Source organism: Podarcis pityusensis (assembly GCF_964106645.2).
Source record: "Podarcis pityusensis genome assembly, chromosome: 5".
NCBI lineage: Eukaryota > Metazoa > Chordata > Lepidosauria > Squamata > Lacertidae > Podarcis > Podarcis pityusensis.
Window position 1 is genome coordinate 54,147,931 of NC_138032.1, and position 18,614 is coordinate 54,166,544.

Below are 18,614 nucleotides of genomic sequence, written 5' to 3' on the forward strand. Positions count from 1 at the left end.
TTCTTCACATCCCAGATCCTACTTCCTGCGAAGCTTATAGCCCTCAATGCTATGCTTTCCCCCTCTCTCCTACCAGCCTCCGCTTCTCCAGCATCCTCTTTCATTCCTGCTGGTCTTCTTGGCACTCTTACATGCAATATAAGACGGGACATTGGTCTGCATTTATTTTTTTACTTCCTTTATTCTTTGCACATCCTCATTCATCCTCTTTTTTCCACACCATAGAACATTAGATACAGCAATGCGGTACTGTGGTAAAGAGAATGTGGACGTTAGATGTTGTTGGCTGTTCCAGAAAATAAATTATAATGACAAGTCTCACTAGGATACTGTTTCCCTTTTCCATGAAAAGGAAAAAGAACTGGGGCATTTCGGAGATCTCCACCAAGGAACAAACAGATCTAATTTCTGTCTTTTCTTGGGATAATTTTTGAGATAAGCCACTGTGTTTTCCATTTTAGGAAATACAATTCCCCCCATTTGGATCCAATTCAGAGAAAGCCACACACAAGTCCCCTTGAAATTAATAGGATTTTTGTGAGACACAACTAATTTGATCAGTTGATTTCATTGCTCAGCTAGCTTTCTCTGAAAAACATGTTTCAAACGTTCTACTCTTTTGTAATGCTTTAGCTGGATACATCTCATACGATATCCCCTTAAAATACTTTACTTAGAATAATATCTTATTAGAATATTTTATTAAAATAAATCTTTTCATTAAGCTATTTTTACTCAGAAGTAAGACCACTATACACCGTGATACTTACTTCCAAGTAAGTGTGTTTTGTATTGTTTTGGTTTTGTTTGTTTGTTAATCACCTTCCGCACACACTCTTCAAGACAAGGTACTAAATGCAATTTTAAAAATCTAAAAAACTTAAAAGCAACACAGACAACAGCAGATAAATTTTAAAACATCCATGGCAGAAACCTATTCATTCAACTAGGAAAGTGTGTCAGAACAAAACAAAACAAATCTTGTCATTTCTGAAAAGTGCAGGTAATAGGCTCTGTCATTTAAGAATGCATCCTATCATATTGCTATTTCTGTTTTTTGTTTTTTTGTTTTAAGTTTCAATCCATGTTATCCAAAAATGCGTATGTATCCTGTACTTTGTTATCACATACTACTATTTGATGTGTTGTTTCTCAAACTGGCTTCACATTGGATGAAGTCCTTAACCTGTTTTTAGAATTTGTTTTAGGATTGTTTTGAAGGTCCCATACTCATAGCAGCTGCCCAGAGAGCTGAACTAATAAGCTGAGGTATAACACTTCTTAATAAAAATTCTAAAAACCCGGGTTTTTAGAATTCTTGTTTTTTTTAGAATTCTTGATTTATCCAGTAGCCTGCTTTCATTGTTGCTCCCAAAGATCTAATACCTTTCTCTGTTCCAATTTGATCCACTCCATTATGCGTATCTGGATATTTGTCTCTCCACACGATTAATATCCTGTGAAGGAAGAAGAGGAGGTGAGCACACTTCCCCATCCCTGCCATCACCAGGCAGAGGTCCTGAGGGTTGTTGGTCCCCACGTTCAGTTTCCAACACATACATGTAGGTGGCTGAGTAGAAGAGGGTCAGATTTTTCTCCTTTTTGTTCTGGATATTGTTTGGTTCTTACCATGTTAATTGTTTTTACCTCCCCCCAAAAAATAAATAAATAAATCAGATTCTGCATCTGCATCAAATTGCTTTAGATTCTTCTACATGTGGTTTAAACAAATAAATCATACTAGAGGGAAAAAGTTGTTTTCCCCACATAGCTAAGCTACAAGAAACTGTACTGTACAAGTGTGATGCCTGCAAACCATCCACTGATTCCCTCCCACCCCTTCTTCTTCCTTGTTCTGTTTTGGCACCAGTATGTCTGTGTTTAACTTTATATCTCTTTGCCAGATTTGGAAAGTTGCTTAAAGTAATTATCACATTTTTGTCTGCAGGGAGGAAATTGGGCCCTGTGGCGGTGCTGAAGAAAATAATAGCAAATGGGGATACAGGGGTGTATATGAATAGTTAAGAAACCACTGCTATGATCTAGGACAAAATTTGTATTCAGATAGTCAAGACTTTTCATTAATACTTACTACAGGAGGCAGGCTATTAAGCTGCTGTGTGTGGGGGGGCACTATTCAAAAATGTCCCATTTCATAATCTAATTTGAATTAAGTTCTCTGAATGCCGTTGCTTATGTTGCCAAAACAGCAATAGTAACACAAAGAGGAGGTATCAGCAGACTTGGGGGAACCTGGAGATCTGCAAAACCACAAAAAATATTCAGGGGAAAAACCCTAAAGGGAGGGGACCCCCAGACACAATCCAGTGAGAACTGAGCACACTTAATGCCCGTGTAATGCTGACAGATTGTCGAAAGGGGGGAAAATGAAAACCAGGTAGAAGGGGAATGAAATAGAGTGGCTGAAAAGGGAAGATTGAGGAAAAGACATATAGGGCCCCATGTGCACTATACATTTAATGTAGTATCATACTATTTGAAACCGTCATGGCTTCCTCCAGAGAATCCTGGGAAATGTAGTTGTTAGATGTGCTGAGAGTTGTTAGCATACCCGTATTTCACTGACAGAGCTACAGGGGATTGTCTCCTGTGAAGACAAAACATTCTTGCGTACAGTGAGTTCAGGTATCAGGGCTTCTGCTGTGTATGTTTGAGTAATAATCCTTTACAGTACATTCTCATTTTTATTTTTAACTTTTCAGCACTTCATTCTCGTACCTGACAGCGTCTCTTTAAATATAGTCTCACCACCAGCCCTGGCAAAACGCTTCTGGCAACACTTTCTAACGAAAGGCCAATCCTGATTAGTTCTACTCTTGATACTCATTTCAGCTGCCATTAATCATGATGAACTCGGCGTGCCGATCTTGACGGCCATGTGTAATTTCTTTGGAATTTCATTTTCATTTAACATTAATTAAAGAACACTTATGATAAAGTGTTACCAAAATGAATTCCTGCTCTGAAGCCTTGGTCTGCCAAGCTTCAACCTTCGGCAAATTGTTATGGGTGACTAATAGACATCCTAGGAAAATGAGCTTTATTATGGAATCTTAATCTTAGCTGTGCAGCCGATACAGCAACATAACAAAAGGGAGGACAATTTTGAAGGAGGCTATCCACTTGCAATCGTATTTCTTGCCTGCTTTCTATCTCCTCCACCCCTGCACTGCCTGAAAGCATTAAAGACGCTTAGCAAGCTAGTTTGGTGTAAATGTGGCCTCTTGACACAATGGATCTTTACTCTTGAGAGACTGATTATGACACACTGATCAGACGCAGGATATTAACCTAGCTGGCAATTCAGCTTCCTGTTGCTGAGGTTGTACAGACACCAGGGTGATCCTTGAGATGCAGCCTCGTTCATGAAAAAATTTATTTCTTCACTCATATTTCTTGAAGCTGTCATATCCCTGTCAAGAAAGAAAGCAACTGTACGCATTTGCTATGTCTTCTTCTACCCCGACCCTTTCCATCTGTGACATTCACCATGGGGTTTATACTTTACATTTTTTCCCCACCTTCCCAGCCTTAGAAGGAGAACCACTGTTGATATAAAGGGCTTTCGCTGCATTCTGTTTTCACAAGAAATTCTGAATGGATCATGAATGAAATAAGTAAACTTTAAAAAGAGGTTGGTCATTGTTCTTTCTCATTCTCAGTGGACATTTACCATTCATCCCATAGATTCAGTTCCGTCATTTTGGCATTGCTCCCAGAGCACAAGGAATGCAACAGGTCTACATAGGGAAGGGGACGACGACCCACTGAGGAAGCAAAGAAGGGTTTCAACGTGATTCCCCAGTTCAAGACCTACTGAGCATGTTTCCTACATCCACACCATGCATTTAAAGCACTTTTCTTCTCCCAAAGAATCCTGGGAACTGTAGTCTACCCTTTGCAAAGCTACCATTCCCGGCACCCTTGGCAAACTACACTTCCCAGGATTCTTTGGGGAAGCCAAGTATTCGTTAAATGTGTGGTGTGGGTGTGATGGATTCGGGACCAATTCACATGTGATGATAATAAGAATAAGAATAAGAATAATGTGATGGTACCTGATGTGTTTTACATAGTGAATATCTCCTGTGAAATTGCCCACATGAATGAATGTGTATCCCTCGGTTTTCTTGCTTAAGATTGTTTCGTTTCACCCACCTGGCATTCCAGTCCTCCTGAGTTCCAGTTTTACCAATTGAAGTTTTAACGTTAATTCTACAGCTGAGCATGTGGCATTTGCTACAGCTTTTGGCTCCTTAAGTTCATTTACATCTCCCCCCTCCCACCCATTGTGCTGCATTTGTGCACTGATAATAATAATAATAATTAAGAATAATAATTTTATTATTTATATCCCACTCATCTGGCTGGGTTTCCCCAGCCACTCTGGGCAGCTTAGTGATGCCTGGGGGTTTTGTGTCAGCATCACTTTGGTAGGGTCTCTTTCTATTCTCTTGCTATGTTTCCTTGGTGGTGAAAGAGGTTGGGGTGGCCTAGGATGTGGTTGATTGTCTTTGGTTGGCTGCAGTGAGATTTCGCGTGGGGGGGGGGGGTTGTTGGGTTAAGTTAGCCATTTTGAATCGTATGCTGTTGGTGGGTTCGTGTTGTATAATTCTTTATCTCCTTGACATCTGAAGGGAGGGTGTTCCACAGGGAGGGCGCCACTAACAAGAGGGTCCTCCAAGCAGGAGATAGCACCAGTGCTCTTCTTCTGGGGGGACGCAGGGATATGTGTACCCCTAAACATTTTGTGAAGCTGGCACGATGGCCTCATTTCATGTCCTGAGTCTCAGACGGAGTCTGAGTCAAAATGAGAGTACAGTGGTACCTCGGGTTACATACGCTTCAGGTTACATACGCTTCAGGTTACATACGCTTCAGGTTACAGACTCCGCTAACCCAGAAATAGTGCTTCAGGTTAAGAACTTTGCTTCAGGATGAGAACAGAAATTGTGCTCTGGCGGTGCGGCAGCAGTGGGAGGCCCCATTAGCTAAAGTGGTGCTTCAGGTTAAGAACAGTTTTAGGTTACGTATGGACCTCCGGAACGAATTAAGTACTTAACCCGAGGTACCACCAGTGGCGTAGCGTGGGTTGTCAGCACCCGGGGCAAGGCAAGTAATTTGCGCCCCCTAACCCAGTAGGGGCAGAGAGCTGCGAGTGCGAGCGCACCCCCCCCAGATGTTGCGCCCGGTGCGGCTGGCCCCCCCTGCACCCCCCATGCTACGCCACTGGGTACCACTGTACCCCTAAACATTTTTTGTATATATAAAAAATCACTGGATAGCACCACTCTGGCAAGACAGTCTGCAGGCAAGTAGAGTCTCAGCCTGTGATAAAAGAAGGGAAAGAAAGAAAGAAAGAAAGAAAGAAAGAAAGAAAGAAAGAAAGAAAGAGGGAGGGAGGAAGGGAGTAAAAGATGTGATCATACTAGTCTCCCATCAAAATTCTTTTTGTGCCATGTTATGCTGATGTAATCCTCCTGCACCCCTGGTAAAACACCACACAAAATGGACCTGGATGCAATTCTACATAGGATCCCATCAAGGTTGCTCTGTTGCACTGTCCCCAGAGCATGCCTACAGTAATGTAGACTTGGTGGGGAAGACATAACTGAACCAAAAGAACGGAGAACTTCCTAAGCACAGTGCTCAGTACCAAATTTGTAAATGTATACACACAAAATACTCTAGGATTTCTAATATATCAATTTGGAAAAAGGACCGGGTAATTCAGAAATCCCAGGGGAAATATTGGATGAGGAGAATGTTATAGGCACCCCTAAAAAATAGATTTGAGAATAGGCTGACAGATTGTAACACAAATATGCCGTCAATATTTTGGAAAAGCCCTAATGGTGTGGGAGAGATGCTATTCCAGCACCAGCTCCTCCACTGTTCTCTTGTCCTAGCTCCTCCTCCTGTGCATGCTGTAACAAGCACATAGTGCATGCCTAAAAATGCATTTCATCTCAAGATGACAGTAGACCTGACAGTGCTGCCTGAGTCGCTGCCATTTGTCACTGCATTGCAATTGATACACATACCAAAAAGGTGTCAAAAGTAGTTTCATTTCTAAGGAGACAGAAAAAGGTGGTTGAAAAGTTACATTTGCAGATTTGCACTCATATCAGAATTGTAAAAGATTGATTTTATTTGAATAACCAAAAGTGTTGTCACTGGATGAAATAGAACCAACCTAAGACAGCCTCACAGGGCTCATGTGCCTCTTTTCTTTCTGGCAAAACATATGTGTCTTCAGCATGGCAGGCCGCCATTCCACAGATTTATTTTAATGTGTATATCAGAGGCATTTTACTCCACTCTTCAGCTGACAAGATTCCTGGGCAAGCTTACATAAAATCAATAAAAATAATAACAAATCAACAAAAGCAGGGAGGGAAAGCCGAGCCGATAAAAAACAATTAGCAATGAGCCAGCATTAAAAACAAATTTTAAAATCCAAAGCGAAAAGCTTCTTACTTTGTGCCAAAAGGAAAACAAACTTGTGTCCATTAAACCTCGAGGGGAGAAAATGGGAAGGTCAGGGCACCACAACAAAGAAAGCCCCGATTGTATTTGATGTTGGGCTAAGTAATGTGTTTCCTCAGTGCAAGGAATTAATCCTGCTTCACAGAACATCCCCCCCTCTTTCTCCCACCCTAAGCCTATTCTGGGGTTACCCCAACCGTCCAGAGCAGATTTCGGGGGTGGCCTGGGCAGAGGGAGGAGCAGCTGGGTAAACTTGCCCTGGGCCTCAGAGGGCTAAGCTGGGTGGACTTGCACTGTCGTGCCAAGAATCGTATTGCAACAAGACTCCCGGCCTAGGCCTCGGGTAAGCTTGCCATGGGCCTGGGACATGCATAGGAAGAGGAGAGGGGGGAAAGTCGTGTTGCACAAGCAAAAATCCTGGCATTGATGGAACATGTTAGTTGGATACCACTCTTTATCGTCAGTCACCATCCACCTCATCTTAGATGGCAAGGAGACCTGAAGAAGCACCTTTCAGCAGATTATAAGATCCCAGCAAATTCCTCTGGTCAGTGCTCTCAGGTACCTGGTCCCAAGCAGTGAAGATTAAAACCAGCCCCTTGTTGAAACTTCCTCCAATTTTTTCTTGCCACTTAGCATCAAATATCTATTTTCCACTGATCACTTGAGAGAGTTTGGCTTTTCTGGTCATCTCTTCATGTTTTCACTGTAAGTGAGGTACCCATTTGATATTTACATTACCGAATACATTCAGGAACCCCAATTAAGGGGTAACCTTCAAACTGAAGCTCAAAATCCTACCATTCAGCCTCCCACTACTAAACCACAACCTTCCTAAAACAAGTTGTTTTCATTGCATCTTTTTTCAAAAAAACAAAAACAAATTGTGAATAAACAAGTTATGCAAGAAATGGAGGAGGGAATCTTTTCCCAAAAAAGAACAAACATTGCCTGGGGCTTAATATGGATGTCTGAATGTTCACTCACATGGATGATATAATGTGCTCTACTAAAAATAATATAAATTAACGATGAGCATTTCCCCTCTCTGAAGCCAACTAGCACACACCTTCTTCAAGCATCTGCCTGCAGCAACTTATCTACTTTTTCAAGTGCCAGGAACACGCTAACAGAACATTGTGAATGAAATCTGAGGCTTGTGATTTGCCTCCGGACAAGGCAGGGAGAGACAGAGAGAGAGATTTAAAGTGATAATTGTAAGGATCTTGGGCAAATCATTCGAAGGTCCCCTTTTGCTTCCCACAACTTTCTCATCCACACCATCCAATTCCTCCTCCTCCTCCAGAGTCCACTCTCAAACATATGATACTTGTATAAAAGGACTGACTTATTTCATGCTAACAGCAAAGAAAATACAAAGAACATAGGATACATGCTGAATTAGATGTGTTGAATGTATCAACTTGTACACAGAGTTTTTCTTTCGAATGGCAAAGAAGCATTCCACAAAATCTATCGGTGAAGTCCATGCAGATATCTGATACAATAAAAACAGAGCCCATCCTGCCAGAGCTGACCCTATTATTAGGCAATGTGAAGAGACTAACACTCAGGCAGAATATGCTGATGAGCAGGAAGTGGTAGAGTGGTGTTGAAGGACAGAGCTGGGTGTGCCGAGTGTCCTGCCCTGCCCCGCTTAATGGACATTGTCCATTGCCAGTGTTAAAGTAAGATTCGACTGCCAATTTGATCAGGTTTTGTAGGTTAGGTGAGACAGGAACATCTTGTCCTTTGCCTCAGGCAGTCTAAAGTCTTGGGCTGGTTCTGCCTCATGTTTAGGTCATGCATATAACTGAACAAAGTTCAAAGATATAACCTGAATGTGTTTAAATCATCTTGAAGTTTGCTGATGTTAAAATATATTAAAACCTGACCCCTTTGGAGTTTAATTTGATGGCACCAAATTTCAGACAAAGAGAAGCAATAACTAAGAGTGTATATTTATGTAGGTGGAACCACTTTTGACATAGAGAGGATTAACAGTGCTCTACCAGCACAGAGTGGAAGCTGTGGAATGAATCTTGTTGGAGATATCCATCACTCCATTTAAGATCTCCATTTTATGACAACATTGAAGAAAAATAAGAGCTCCATATGTAACTAACATTTGTTAGAATGAAAAGAGAAACAATATAACCACCAGGAAAAGTACAGTTCTCCTCTTGTTCGCATTGATATACCCAAAATCTTACATTTATTGAAATGTTGTGAAGTAAGGAGTTAAATGCTTCTGTAACTATGGAAGAAGCAAGAAGCTCTTGGGGTATGAATGCTGTGCACCCCTTCATTGTAGACTCGGGCTGTATAAACCATTTTTCATAAAGACACTACCGGGTCTGCTGTGCCTCATTTTTCCAGAAGGAATCACAGACCCTGGGTAAGCATACCTGGAACCCCTTAATCTCAGACAGCTGTAGAGATTAGTGTGGCATGTAACAATAGTCTATGGCTACTGAGCATTATTTTTGCAATGGTGCTCACAGCCTGAACACTGGAAATAGAGGGGAAATGGCATACCCAGAATTACTTAGGCACAGTGACTTCATCTAAACACATTTCCTATATTTGCACTGGTAGCTTGAGTGCTGTGTTTTATTACCCTGTTTTTCTAAGCAACCCCCTTCTTCTCTGTGTATTGGAAAAAGCAGGACTTTGAAGCATATGTTCCACTGAAAACAATGTCTGTTCTAATTTTGGGCTTTGCGTAGTCACAAAGGTGAGTAAGGATAACTTATTGCCAGCACCCCCTTCGTCGCTTCTCATCACTTCTTCTCTTTCTTCTGGTTTCCACTTCCCACTAATATTCACAATATGTTGCGTGAAGTGATGAAAACGAGAAGCTTATTTCCATGACAAATTCAGAAATCACAACAGGGTGGAAGAAAGCGCATTTAGCAGGCAAAAGATTCATGCAGAAAAGACTTCCCTTCTCATCCATTTGACAAAGTGTGTTCAGTATATTATAATCCAAATTTCTCTACATATACTGTTATCATTTTTCTTTTCTTTTCTTTTTTACCATTCAGATAGTGCTCCCTAGCTTCTCTGGAGTATGCAGGGAAATCTGGTGAATGTTACCATTCTTTTGCAGACAGGAAGTGACCGCATCATTAACACTATCCAGAAGTGAGCAGTGATAAACCTTGGCAAGGCTACAGACAGAAAAGCTGGGCAGAACGACACAAGACACTGATATATATATATATATATATATATATATATATATATATATATATGTTCCAGTTCAAGGAAGAAAACCCACATGAACTCAAAACACACCCCATCCAAATAAACCTTGTCCTTTGCAGACTATAAACAGAATATGTTCGAGGCTATATATATATATTAGCTATGGCAGGGTAGTGAAATGAGATATTTTGCTGTTTCAATATAAATGCTGAATACATTTTACTTTGGGTTTATATATACACTTCAGAATATGGTCTCATTCAGTAAAGACAAGTTGTAGCTACCATCTTGAATTTATCTTGCGAGAGAATTTCCTGCTGTTATTATCTCAAGATCCTGGCAGCTTAATTGACACTGAATGCTGCTAACTCCACATAAAATGAAAAGAAAAGTACTGGGAGGGAGGGCCTTCCGAGTTTCCTTTAGGTTTAACCTGAAACTTGAGAAGTTACCTGACTACATGCTGCCTGTGACTCTTACTGCTGTGCAGAGTGAATAGCTGCCACCACTCTTCTTCGGTGTAAAATAAGAGCTTGCTAATGAACTTCCCTTATTTTCTGAAAGGTTCACAACACTTAATTCATATAATCTGTGACCCTCCCTGTCCCCCACCTATAGAGGTAGAAGAATGCAAATACACTGCTATTTAATCTATCATTCACTATGAAAATTAGATTTTTTTACATCTTTTTGATGGATGTAAGGACCTGAATTCTGCTCAACTGAATTTCCCTCCTTAATGAGTTCAGGGGAATCTAAATATTTGCTTTGGCTCACTAGATATTTTTGCTGCATATATTTAGCCCGTTCAGGCATGATCAGAAGCAGGAGAATTCAATAGATTTTCTTCCATCTTCCTAAGTCTGTGGATTTGATAGCCAAGTGCCAGCTTAAAGTAGTCCAGACAACAGAGTGGAAAAAGAAACTTTAATACTAGGTGTGAAAATGGTGTGAAAATTACGTAGTGTAAAGGCACAAGATGTAGCCTGCACTTTGAGAGGGAGGAGAGACACGCCAACCAGTAAACCCAGCCACCCTTCTCTTGGCCATCACCCTTGCCACCAAGAGGGCATATTACGTCTATGGCTGCTCCCAGTAAACAGACTTTTAATATCTGTAACTTGCTTAGGGGCTCAGCAAACTCACTATACTGGGTAGTCTGCTCAGGCAATTAGTTGTAGAATGAATTCCAAGGACTCCAGAGTAAAGGAAACCAAAATCAAATAGGGCACTAGAGGTTTTTGTAGAACAGTAATTAAAATCATTATTGTCAAAATATCATCATTTTAAAATTTGATTTAATCAGTCCGAACACAAGAGCAAGGGGAAATTACAAAGGAAAACACATTGGAAAGCTGAGTGTAGTCGGACATCCACTCTGGACTTGAAGAAGACTGGTTTTGAAAAGCTTAAGGGACTTCTGGGTGAGATCCCCTGGTCAGAAATACTCAAACATAAGGTGGAGTCCAAGTTGGATGGGAGTTTCTTAAAGGTGGAATATTGAAGGCAGAAAAGCAGCCGATTCCAACAAGAAAGAAAAGTGGGAGGCATGTGAAGAAACTGATGTGGCTACATAAGAACAACATAACTGTTAGGTGGATTTGTAGCTGGTTGACTAACCCAATCCAAAAAGTGTTCATTAATGTTTTCATCGTCCTGGGAAAAAGTGACAAGTGAAGTGCCGCTGGGCCTGTTGTTATTCAATGCCTTTATAAAAGACATTATAAAAGAATTGACGGGATGCTCATCAGATTTTCAGATGACACAAAACTGGGAGGGGTAGTGTCAGGGGTGCTCCCTAGCAAAGGAATGCACACAGCAGAAATTTCACTCTTTATTGCCAAAGCTAACACAGCAGTTTCCATGGCTCTGAATACCACACACACCAATTTAGCGTCTAGGCAGCTATTCCCAGGTCTGTATTCTACAAAGCAGTTGCAGCAACAGGGGCCATGCCTCCTCCACCATCTTATGTATAATCCCCCTATATCTGCGTGGAAGCTGCCTCTGTTCTTCATGCCTCAATTCTCTCCTGGTTCTGGGGGAAAGTGGAGCAGGAGAGGGTGGGGCAGCACCTGGCCCTTTACTTGCCTGACCTGCCACTCTCTCTGCATGCTTTAATCTTGATAACTATGGTGCCTGGCACCTGATATTTAATTTTCAAAAACACACGATTGTTGATGTCACATGTCACTAAGGCTCATGAAGACAGGAATTGCAGGAAGAATTCTCCCTGGAAATGATAGGAGCTGAGTGTCATGGTACTGCCAGAGAATGCCGCGGAGGAGCAGGAACAGGCAGAGGGAGGTGGGCAAGAAGTGGCGATTGAGGAAAGAAGGGAAAGCCAGGAGGCGGGAAGGCTGTCGGATGTTGAAGCAGAGCCTCAGCACCGCACAGGAAGGTCTGGCACCGATAGTGAGACAATGCCTATTCCATCTGCCAGGGAGAGGAGAGAGTTAAAGAGGAAGGGCGAGAGGCATCACATGAAACTTCCCTGCCTTTTCTGTTGGAGGAGAAGCCGGCGTAGGCCACTCCCAGAATCTGAACTGGAGGATTCAGATGCACGATTGTAATGCGCTGTCTGTACATATGTAAAATAAAGAACTGTATATATCTCTGAGTGAGCAGAGGTACTTATTGAGAAGAGCATTCACAAGCCATCACACTGAGCCAGATGGAAAAGTTGAACTTTTTCCTTGTTTATAGTAAAGATGTTCTTTCCTGTGAATTTATTTATTATTCTCCCCCCCCCCCAACTCCAAATCATGATGCTTTGCTGATTTTGCGTACGTTGTGTTATGTTTTCATTCTGTTGAGAAAAACAGTGGCATTCAGTCAAATGGCATTACTGGTACTGCAGTTCCACTATAACGCTATGAAGATCTCTGAGTTAGATATATTCCTTTCCACCACATTGGGGCTTATAGATGCTCATCTTTTAAATGTATAAATATTTATAAACTCGTTCTGCAGAGCTGGTCTCAGTTGTCATAGGGGTATTTGAGTACTCTTGCCCTGCTTTTGAAAAATCAACCAGGACCTCTCACATTGAAAATGTGCCAGTAACTGTAAACCAAATGAGTGGTGGATGCCTTTACTTAAAAAATGTTTTCAAATGCTGTATTTTAAGAATTTGTCAGGCAAAAAAATAAAAACGTGCCTCACAATGAAAATCCTATATAATGGATTAGAAGATGAACCAAATCCCAATGTTTATTCAGTCTAATGGAAACAAAGAATAAACTTGCTAGCATATCACAATAGAGAATTGTAGAAGGAGCCATAATAGGCCTCTTCTGACAGCCAGTGAAAAATAACATTTGTGCCTATAAAAAAAATCCCTCATGTCTATATTTCATGTTGAAAAGCCAATAGGAGACTTCAGCCAAACATTTTTATCACTACACTATCTAGATTTATATTCTGTTTGAAGTCCTCAAAATGAAACTTTCAATCTACTCCTGGCTAAGTATAAAATTATTTTCACTTTCCCTGGATATGGGACTGAGGGGTGGAGAACAGCATAGTCAATGGTCAGGGATGATGGAAGTTCCAAGAACATCTGTCTTACACTACAATTATAGCAGACACACCAGCACAGTCTTTAAAGGCTGTGTGTAATGGTGGTGGTTGTGGCAACTTTGGTAAAGGAAATGGAACATTTCAGGAAATCTAAAATGGGTGGGAAAGAACCATAATGTTCTAGGCTGCCCTTGAACTATACTGTGTTAAAGTTCTGTTAAAGTAGCTTGGGCTAAAATTTTACAGCCTGGTCTAGAGATTTTGCAAATGATTCCTACTGCAGGTGTTGGGCCACCTGAACTTCCTGATCTGGTGTTATATCCTTCTTCCTCAGCACAAGAAAACTCAAAAACAACTGTGGTAATCTTAATCAAGAAAGAGATCAATGAGCACATGTTTTTGCATGAGGGTCGCAAGTTAAAAGGGGCAGGAGATGGAAAAGAACTCTGCCTGAAACCTTGTTGCCATCAGTAGACCTGTATTCCTGGCACCTGCACCACGAATTCAAAAACTGTGATGAGGAGCTTGTTAGGAATACAGTGAGAAGCAGGGTGTTATGTACTGAGTTGAATAGGATCCAAACTGTAGCAGTCTGATTGGTCCTAGAACAATAGGATCCAAAAGGCAGCAGTCTGATTGGTCCTAGAACAATAGGATTCAGAATGCAGCAGTCTGATTGGTCCTAGAACAATGCAGCAGTATGATTGGTTGGCAGGAACCACCCAATCCTGCTCCAGATAGAAGTGAATCCACAACCTGATTGGCTTACAGTAGAATTCCAGAATTAGCCAATCATGTGCAGCCCATTGTGTAAATAATGTATATAAAGCAGATACTGTGAGGGGACATTTATTCATTCCTCCTCACCACTATGAGCTGAATAAAGAGCATGTAATCACTTTGCGACTCTGAGTATATTTCACTGGCGACGAAGGTGGGATCCCGCTGAGCTGACTGCCACACACAGCACCGCAGCACCGCCAACTGCCGCACCGCTGCCTCGCACCGTGTATCCAGGCTTCAGCTCCGGGGCACAAGGAACTCAGAATGGCAGCCAACAGCAGCTTCTCGCCATTCAACCCAGCATCTGGAGACTGGGAAGCGTACGCCTCCCGTTTCACCTTCCTCCTAGAAGCCAAAGGGGTCACCGACGAAGAAGACGCCAAGAAGAGGGCGATATTCTTCAGCGTCTGCGGAGAGGAGACGTTTGAAATCGCCCGGGCTCTCCTTGCGCCTGAAGACGTCGCTACTGTTCCATACAAAACAATAATGGAACAGCTGAAGGGGCACTTTTCGCCGCAGCCCTCAGTGGTGGCTCGTCGAAATGCCTTCTACGCAAAGCGGCAAGCCCCTGGGGAAACCATAACTGGGTTTGTGACCTCTCTCCACCAAGCCGCCCGGTTCTGCAACTTCTCAGAGCTGGAGAACATGCTTCGTGACCGCCTCGTCGGTGGCCTGAAGGATGAGAAGCTGCAACGACGCCTCTACGCTAAGAAGGACCTAACGTTCCAGGTCGCTCTGGAGGAGGCCCTGGCAACAGAAGCTGCCGAGAGGTCGACCCAAGAGGCACGGCCGAGCCTGCCATCCCAACCGAGGGTCCACCATGAAGACCTCACCGACGACTCAGGATCCGACAGGGAGGAGGTGCACCGAGTACAGCAGCGCACTCAAGCAGCGCACAGACCACAGCTGCCTCGACGAGAAGGAGGGAACTGCGCAAGCTGCGGGGAGAGTCACGAGAGGAGGACCTGCCGTTTCCGCAACGCAGAGTGCAGGCAGTGCAGAAAATCGGGACACATCGCCCGGGTGTGTCGGGCTCGGCCCACCCGACACCAGGCATCAGATGACCAATCCAAGAGCCCCAGGTCCCGGGGCCCAACGCACCAAGGCAACTCGACGGAGCTCACGGACTTCCAGGTATACCAGTTGCCCCACCCCAACGTAGAGAAAATTTATGTAGAGGTACAGATAGAGGGGGCCCCATGCCGCATGGAGCTTGACACGGGTTCAACTCTATCCATAATCTCGGCAAGGACCTTAAGGAAACTGTGTCCCACTGGGGGTCCCAAACTCAGGCCGGCCCCATTCACCCTCCGGGACTTCCAGAAACGTAAGGTCCCCACAATGGGGGTGGGGACCTTCAGGGTGCAATACCGAGGGCGGACGCGGCAACTGGACTTGCTTGTGGTCAAGGGCCCCTACATTAGCTTACTGGGATTGGCATGGTTTGGACCACTGGGGCTAGCTGTCACCGGGGTGAACCACACTAGCTTACAAGTGGACGTGGACGCCATATGCAAGGAATTTCCAGGGGTTTTCGATGGGAAATTGGGACAATATACGGGCCCCCCCATTGCGCTACAGCTTGACCCCGCAGTACGACCGGTCAGGCTCAAGGCCCGCCGGGTCCCGTTCGCCTTGAAACCCCGTATAGACGAGGAATTGGACCGACTCGTAGAGCAAGGAGTGCTGGAGCCGGTGCCTAATGCTCCCTGGGAAACCCCAATCGTCACACCCGTCAAGCCTAATGGTTCGGTCCGCATCTGCGCAGACTACAAATGTACCATAAACAAGGCCCTCACGGCCCACGCATACCCAGTGCCAGTGGTCAGCCATGTCCTTGCCACCCTGGCTGGGTCGAAAATTTTTGGCAAGCTGGACTTGGCCCAAGCATATCAACAGCTACCAGTAGATGAGGCCACAGCAGAGGCACAGACGATTGTGACGCACAGAGGAGCGTTCAGGGTAAAGCGGCTGCAATTCGGTGTCAGCGTGGCACCAGGCATATTCCAGAATATGATGGACTCTCTCCTTAAAGGGATTCCTGGCGTCACCCCCTTCTTCGATGATGTGTTGATTGCCGGCCCCACACCAGAGGAGTTTGAGGACCGCCTCCGCACCGTTCTGCACCGTTTCCAGACGGCGGGTCTCAAGGTGAAGCGGGAAAAATGTCTACTAGGAGTGCCTCAGGTGGACTTTCTGGGATTTATGGTGGACGCAGAAGGGGTCCACCCGACTGGGGACAAGGTACGGGCCATTTGTGATGCCCCAGCGCCCAAGAGCAAGACTGAACTTCAGGCCTTCTTGGGACTATTGAACTTTTACCATTCCTTCCTTCCCCACAAGGCGGCGGTAGCGGAGCCCCTACACAGACTCCTGGACAAGCGGGCCCCTTGGGTGTGGGGCCAGCGCCAGGAGGCCGCATTCCAGGCAGTCAAGGACTTGCTTGTCTCAAACTCGGTCTTGGCACACTTCGACGAGAGGCTGCCGGTGGTGCTAGCATGCGACGCCTCACCCTATGGCATTGGAGCTGTCCTGGGGCACCAACTCCCGGATGGAAGAGAGGTACCGGTGGCGTACTTTTCCCAGACACTCAACACAACCGAGCGGAACTACTCGCAAATCGACAAGGAGGGTCTGGCAATCGTAAAGGGAGTAAAAAAATTCCATGATTTCTTGTACGGGCGGCCCTTCACCGTGGTGACTGACCACAAGCCGTTGCTTGGCTTGTTTGCCCCCGAAAAGCAGACCCCCCAAGTGCTGTCTCCTCGCGTCCTCAGGTGGTCAATTTTCCTTGCCAGCTACCAGTATGCACTGATTCACCGACCTGGGAAGGCGATGGGCCATGCGGACGCCCTCAGCAGGCTACCACTACCGGAAACAGGCCCTGACCCAGCACCTGCACAAGAGGTTATGAGCCTGGAGCTGCTTCCCGACCGCCCCATTCAGGCACAAGAAGTTGCACACCATTCCAAGAAAGATAGGGTCATCTCCCGGGTCCTGGACTGGGTGTGGAGGGGATGGCCCAGCAGCAGCCCCGGGCCAGAATTCGCCGGCTACACAACCCGCAAACATGAACTGTCGGCCCACAAGGGGTGCCTGTTATGGGGAAGCAGAGTCGTTGTTCCCCAGCCCCTCTGCAAAAGGGTCCTCACAGCCCTACACGAGACACATCCAGGGGTAGTAAGAATGAAGGCCCTTGCCAGGAGTTATGTGTGGTGGCCGGGGATCGATGGAGAGATAGAGGCCTGGGTCAAACACTGCCAGGCCTGCCAAGAATCCCGCCCAGATCCCCCAAGGGCCCCAGTCCAGTCCTGGGAGTCCGCCCGAGCACCATGGTCACGCCTGCATGTGGATTTCGCTGGCCCCTTTCAGGGGAAAACATTCTTCATAGTGGTGGACTCCTACACCAAATGGCTGGAAGTCGCACTGGTACCGTCCACTTCCACGTCCGCAGCCATCCGGGTACTACGCAGGCTGTTTGCAACCCACGGGCTCCCTGACACTCTCGTCTCAGACAACGGGACTGCATTTACGTCAGGAGAATTCCAAACCTTCACAGCGCAGAACGCCATCCGCCACATCCGTTCGGCGCCGTTCCACCCTGCCACCAATGGCCAAGCAGAACGCATGGTGCGGACCACCAAGGACACCCTTCGCCGCATGACGCAAGGGGACTGGGAGTACCGCCTTGCCACATTCCTTCTAGCACAGCACAGCACCCCCAGCTCAACGACTGGCCGGAGCCCCGCTGAACTACTAATGGGTCGGCGCCTTGCAATCAGATTGGACCGCCTGCACCCCGATAGAGCTCAGGATGAGGTAGTGGTGGGGGAAGGCAGGAACCCCCGGACCTTCGAGGCCCAGGACCCAGTGTACGCAAAGAATTTTGGGGCAGGCCCAGCATGGGTACCCGCCACAATCACCAGGGTCACTGGCCCCGTGTCGTACGAGGTGCTAACGGATGGGGGGCAATGCTGGCGCCGCCACTGCGACCAGATACGGCGACGATTCCCGGGAGAAAACCAGGAGGAGGACAGGTCAGAGGAGTCCCAAGGGAACAGCGGGGCAGTGAGGCCCATAGAGCAGGAGGGGCCAGCAGGAGAGGCAGAATCAGTAAATACAGAGAGGACCCGTGAGGCCGAAAGGACACCGGAACCAGAACCACGACTGAGCGAGCCGGTTGCACCAGACCAAACAGCCGCATCACAGCCAGCATCCTTGGAACACGAGCCAGAACCCGGAGCCCGGACCAGGGAACACCCCAGGCCACAACGCACACGTAGGCCGCCGGCATACCTTGAGGACTATGAATGCGACCTCCCGGGCAGGACTGGAACTTAGAGGGGAGGGGTGTTATGTACTGAGTTGAATAGGATCCAAACTGTAGCAGTCTGATTGGTCCTAGAACAATAGGATCCAAAAGGCAGCAGTCTGATTGGTCCTAGAACAATAGGATTCAGAATGCAGCAGTCTGATTGGTCCTAGAACAATGCAGCAGTATGATTGGTTGGCAGGAACCACCCAATCCTGCTCCAGATAGAAGTGAATCCACAACCTGATTGGCTTACAGTAGAATTCCAGAATTAGCC

The 18,614-nt window shown here is 45.4% G+C and overlaps 1 long non-coding RNA gene across 2 annotated transcripts in view; it reads left to right on the forward strand.

Annotated features, from left to right (window-relative positions):
- LOC308477104 overlaps positions 1–18,614 on the forward strand; it is a 191,596-nt gene that overhangs the window by 93,424 nt on the left and 79,558 nt on the right. The gene's annotated exons all lie outside the window — the stretch shown is intronic.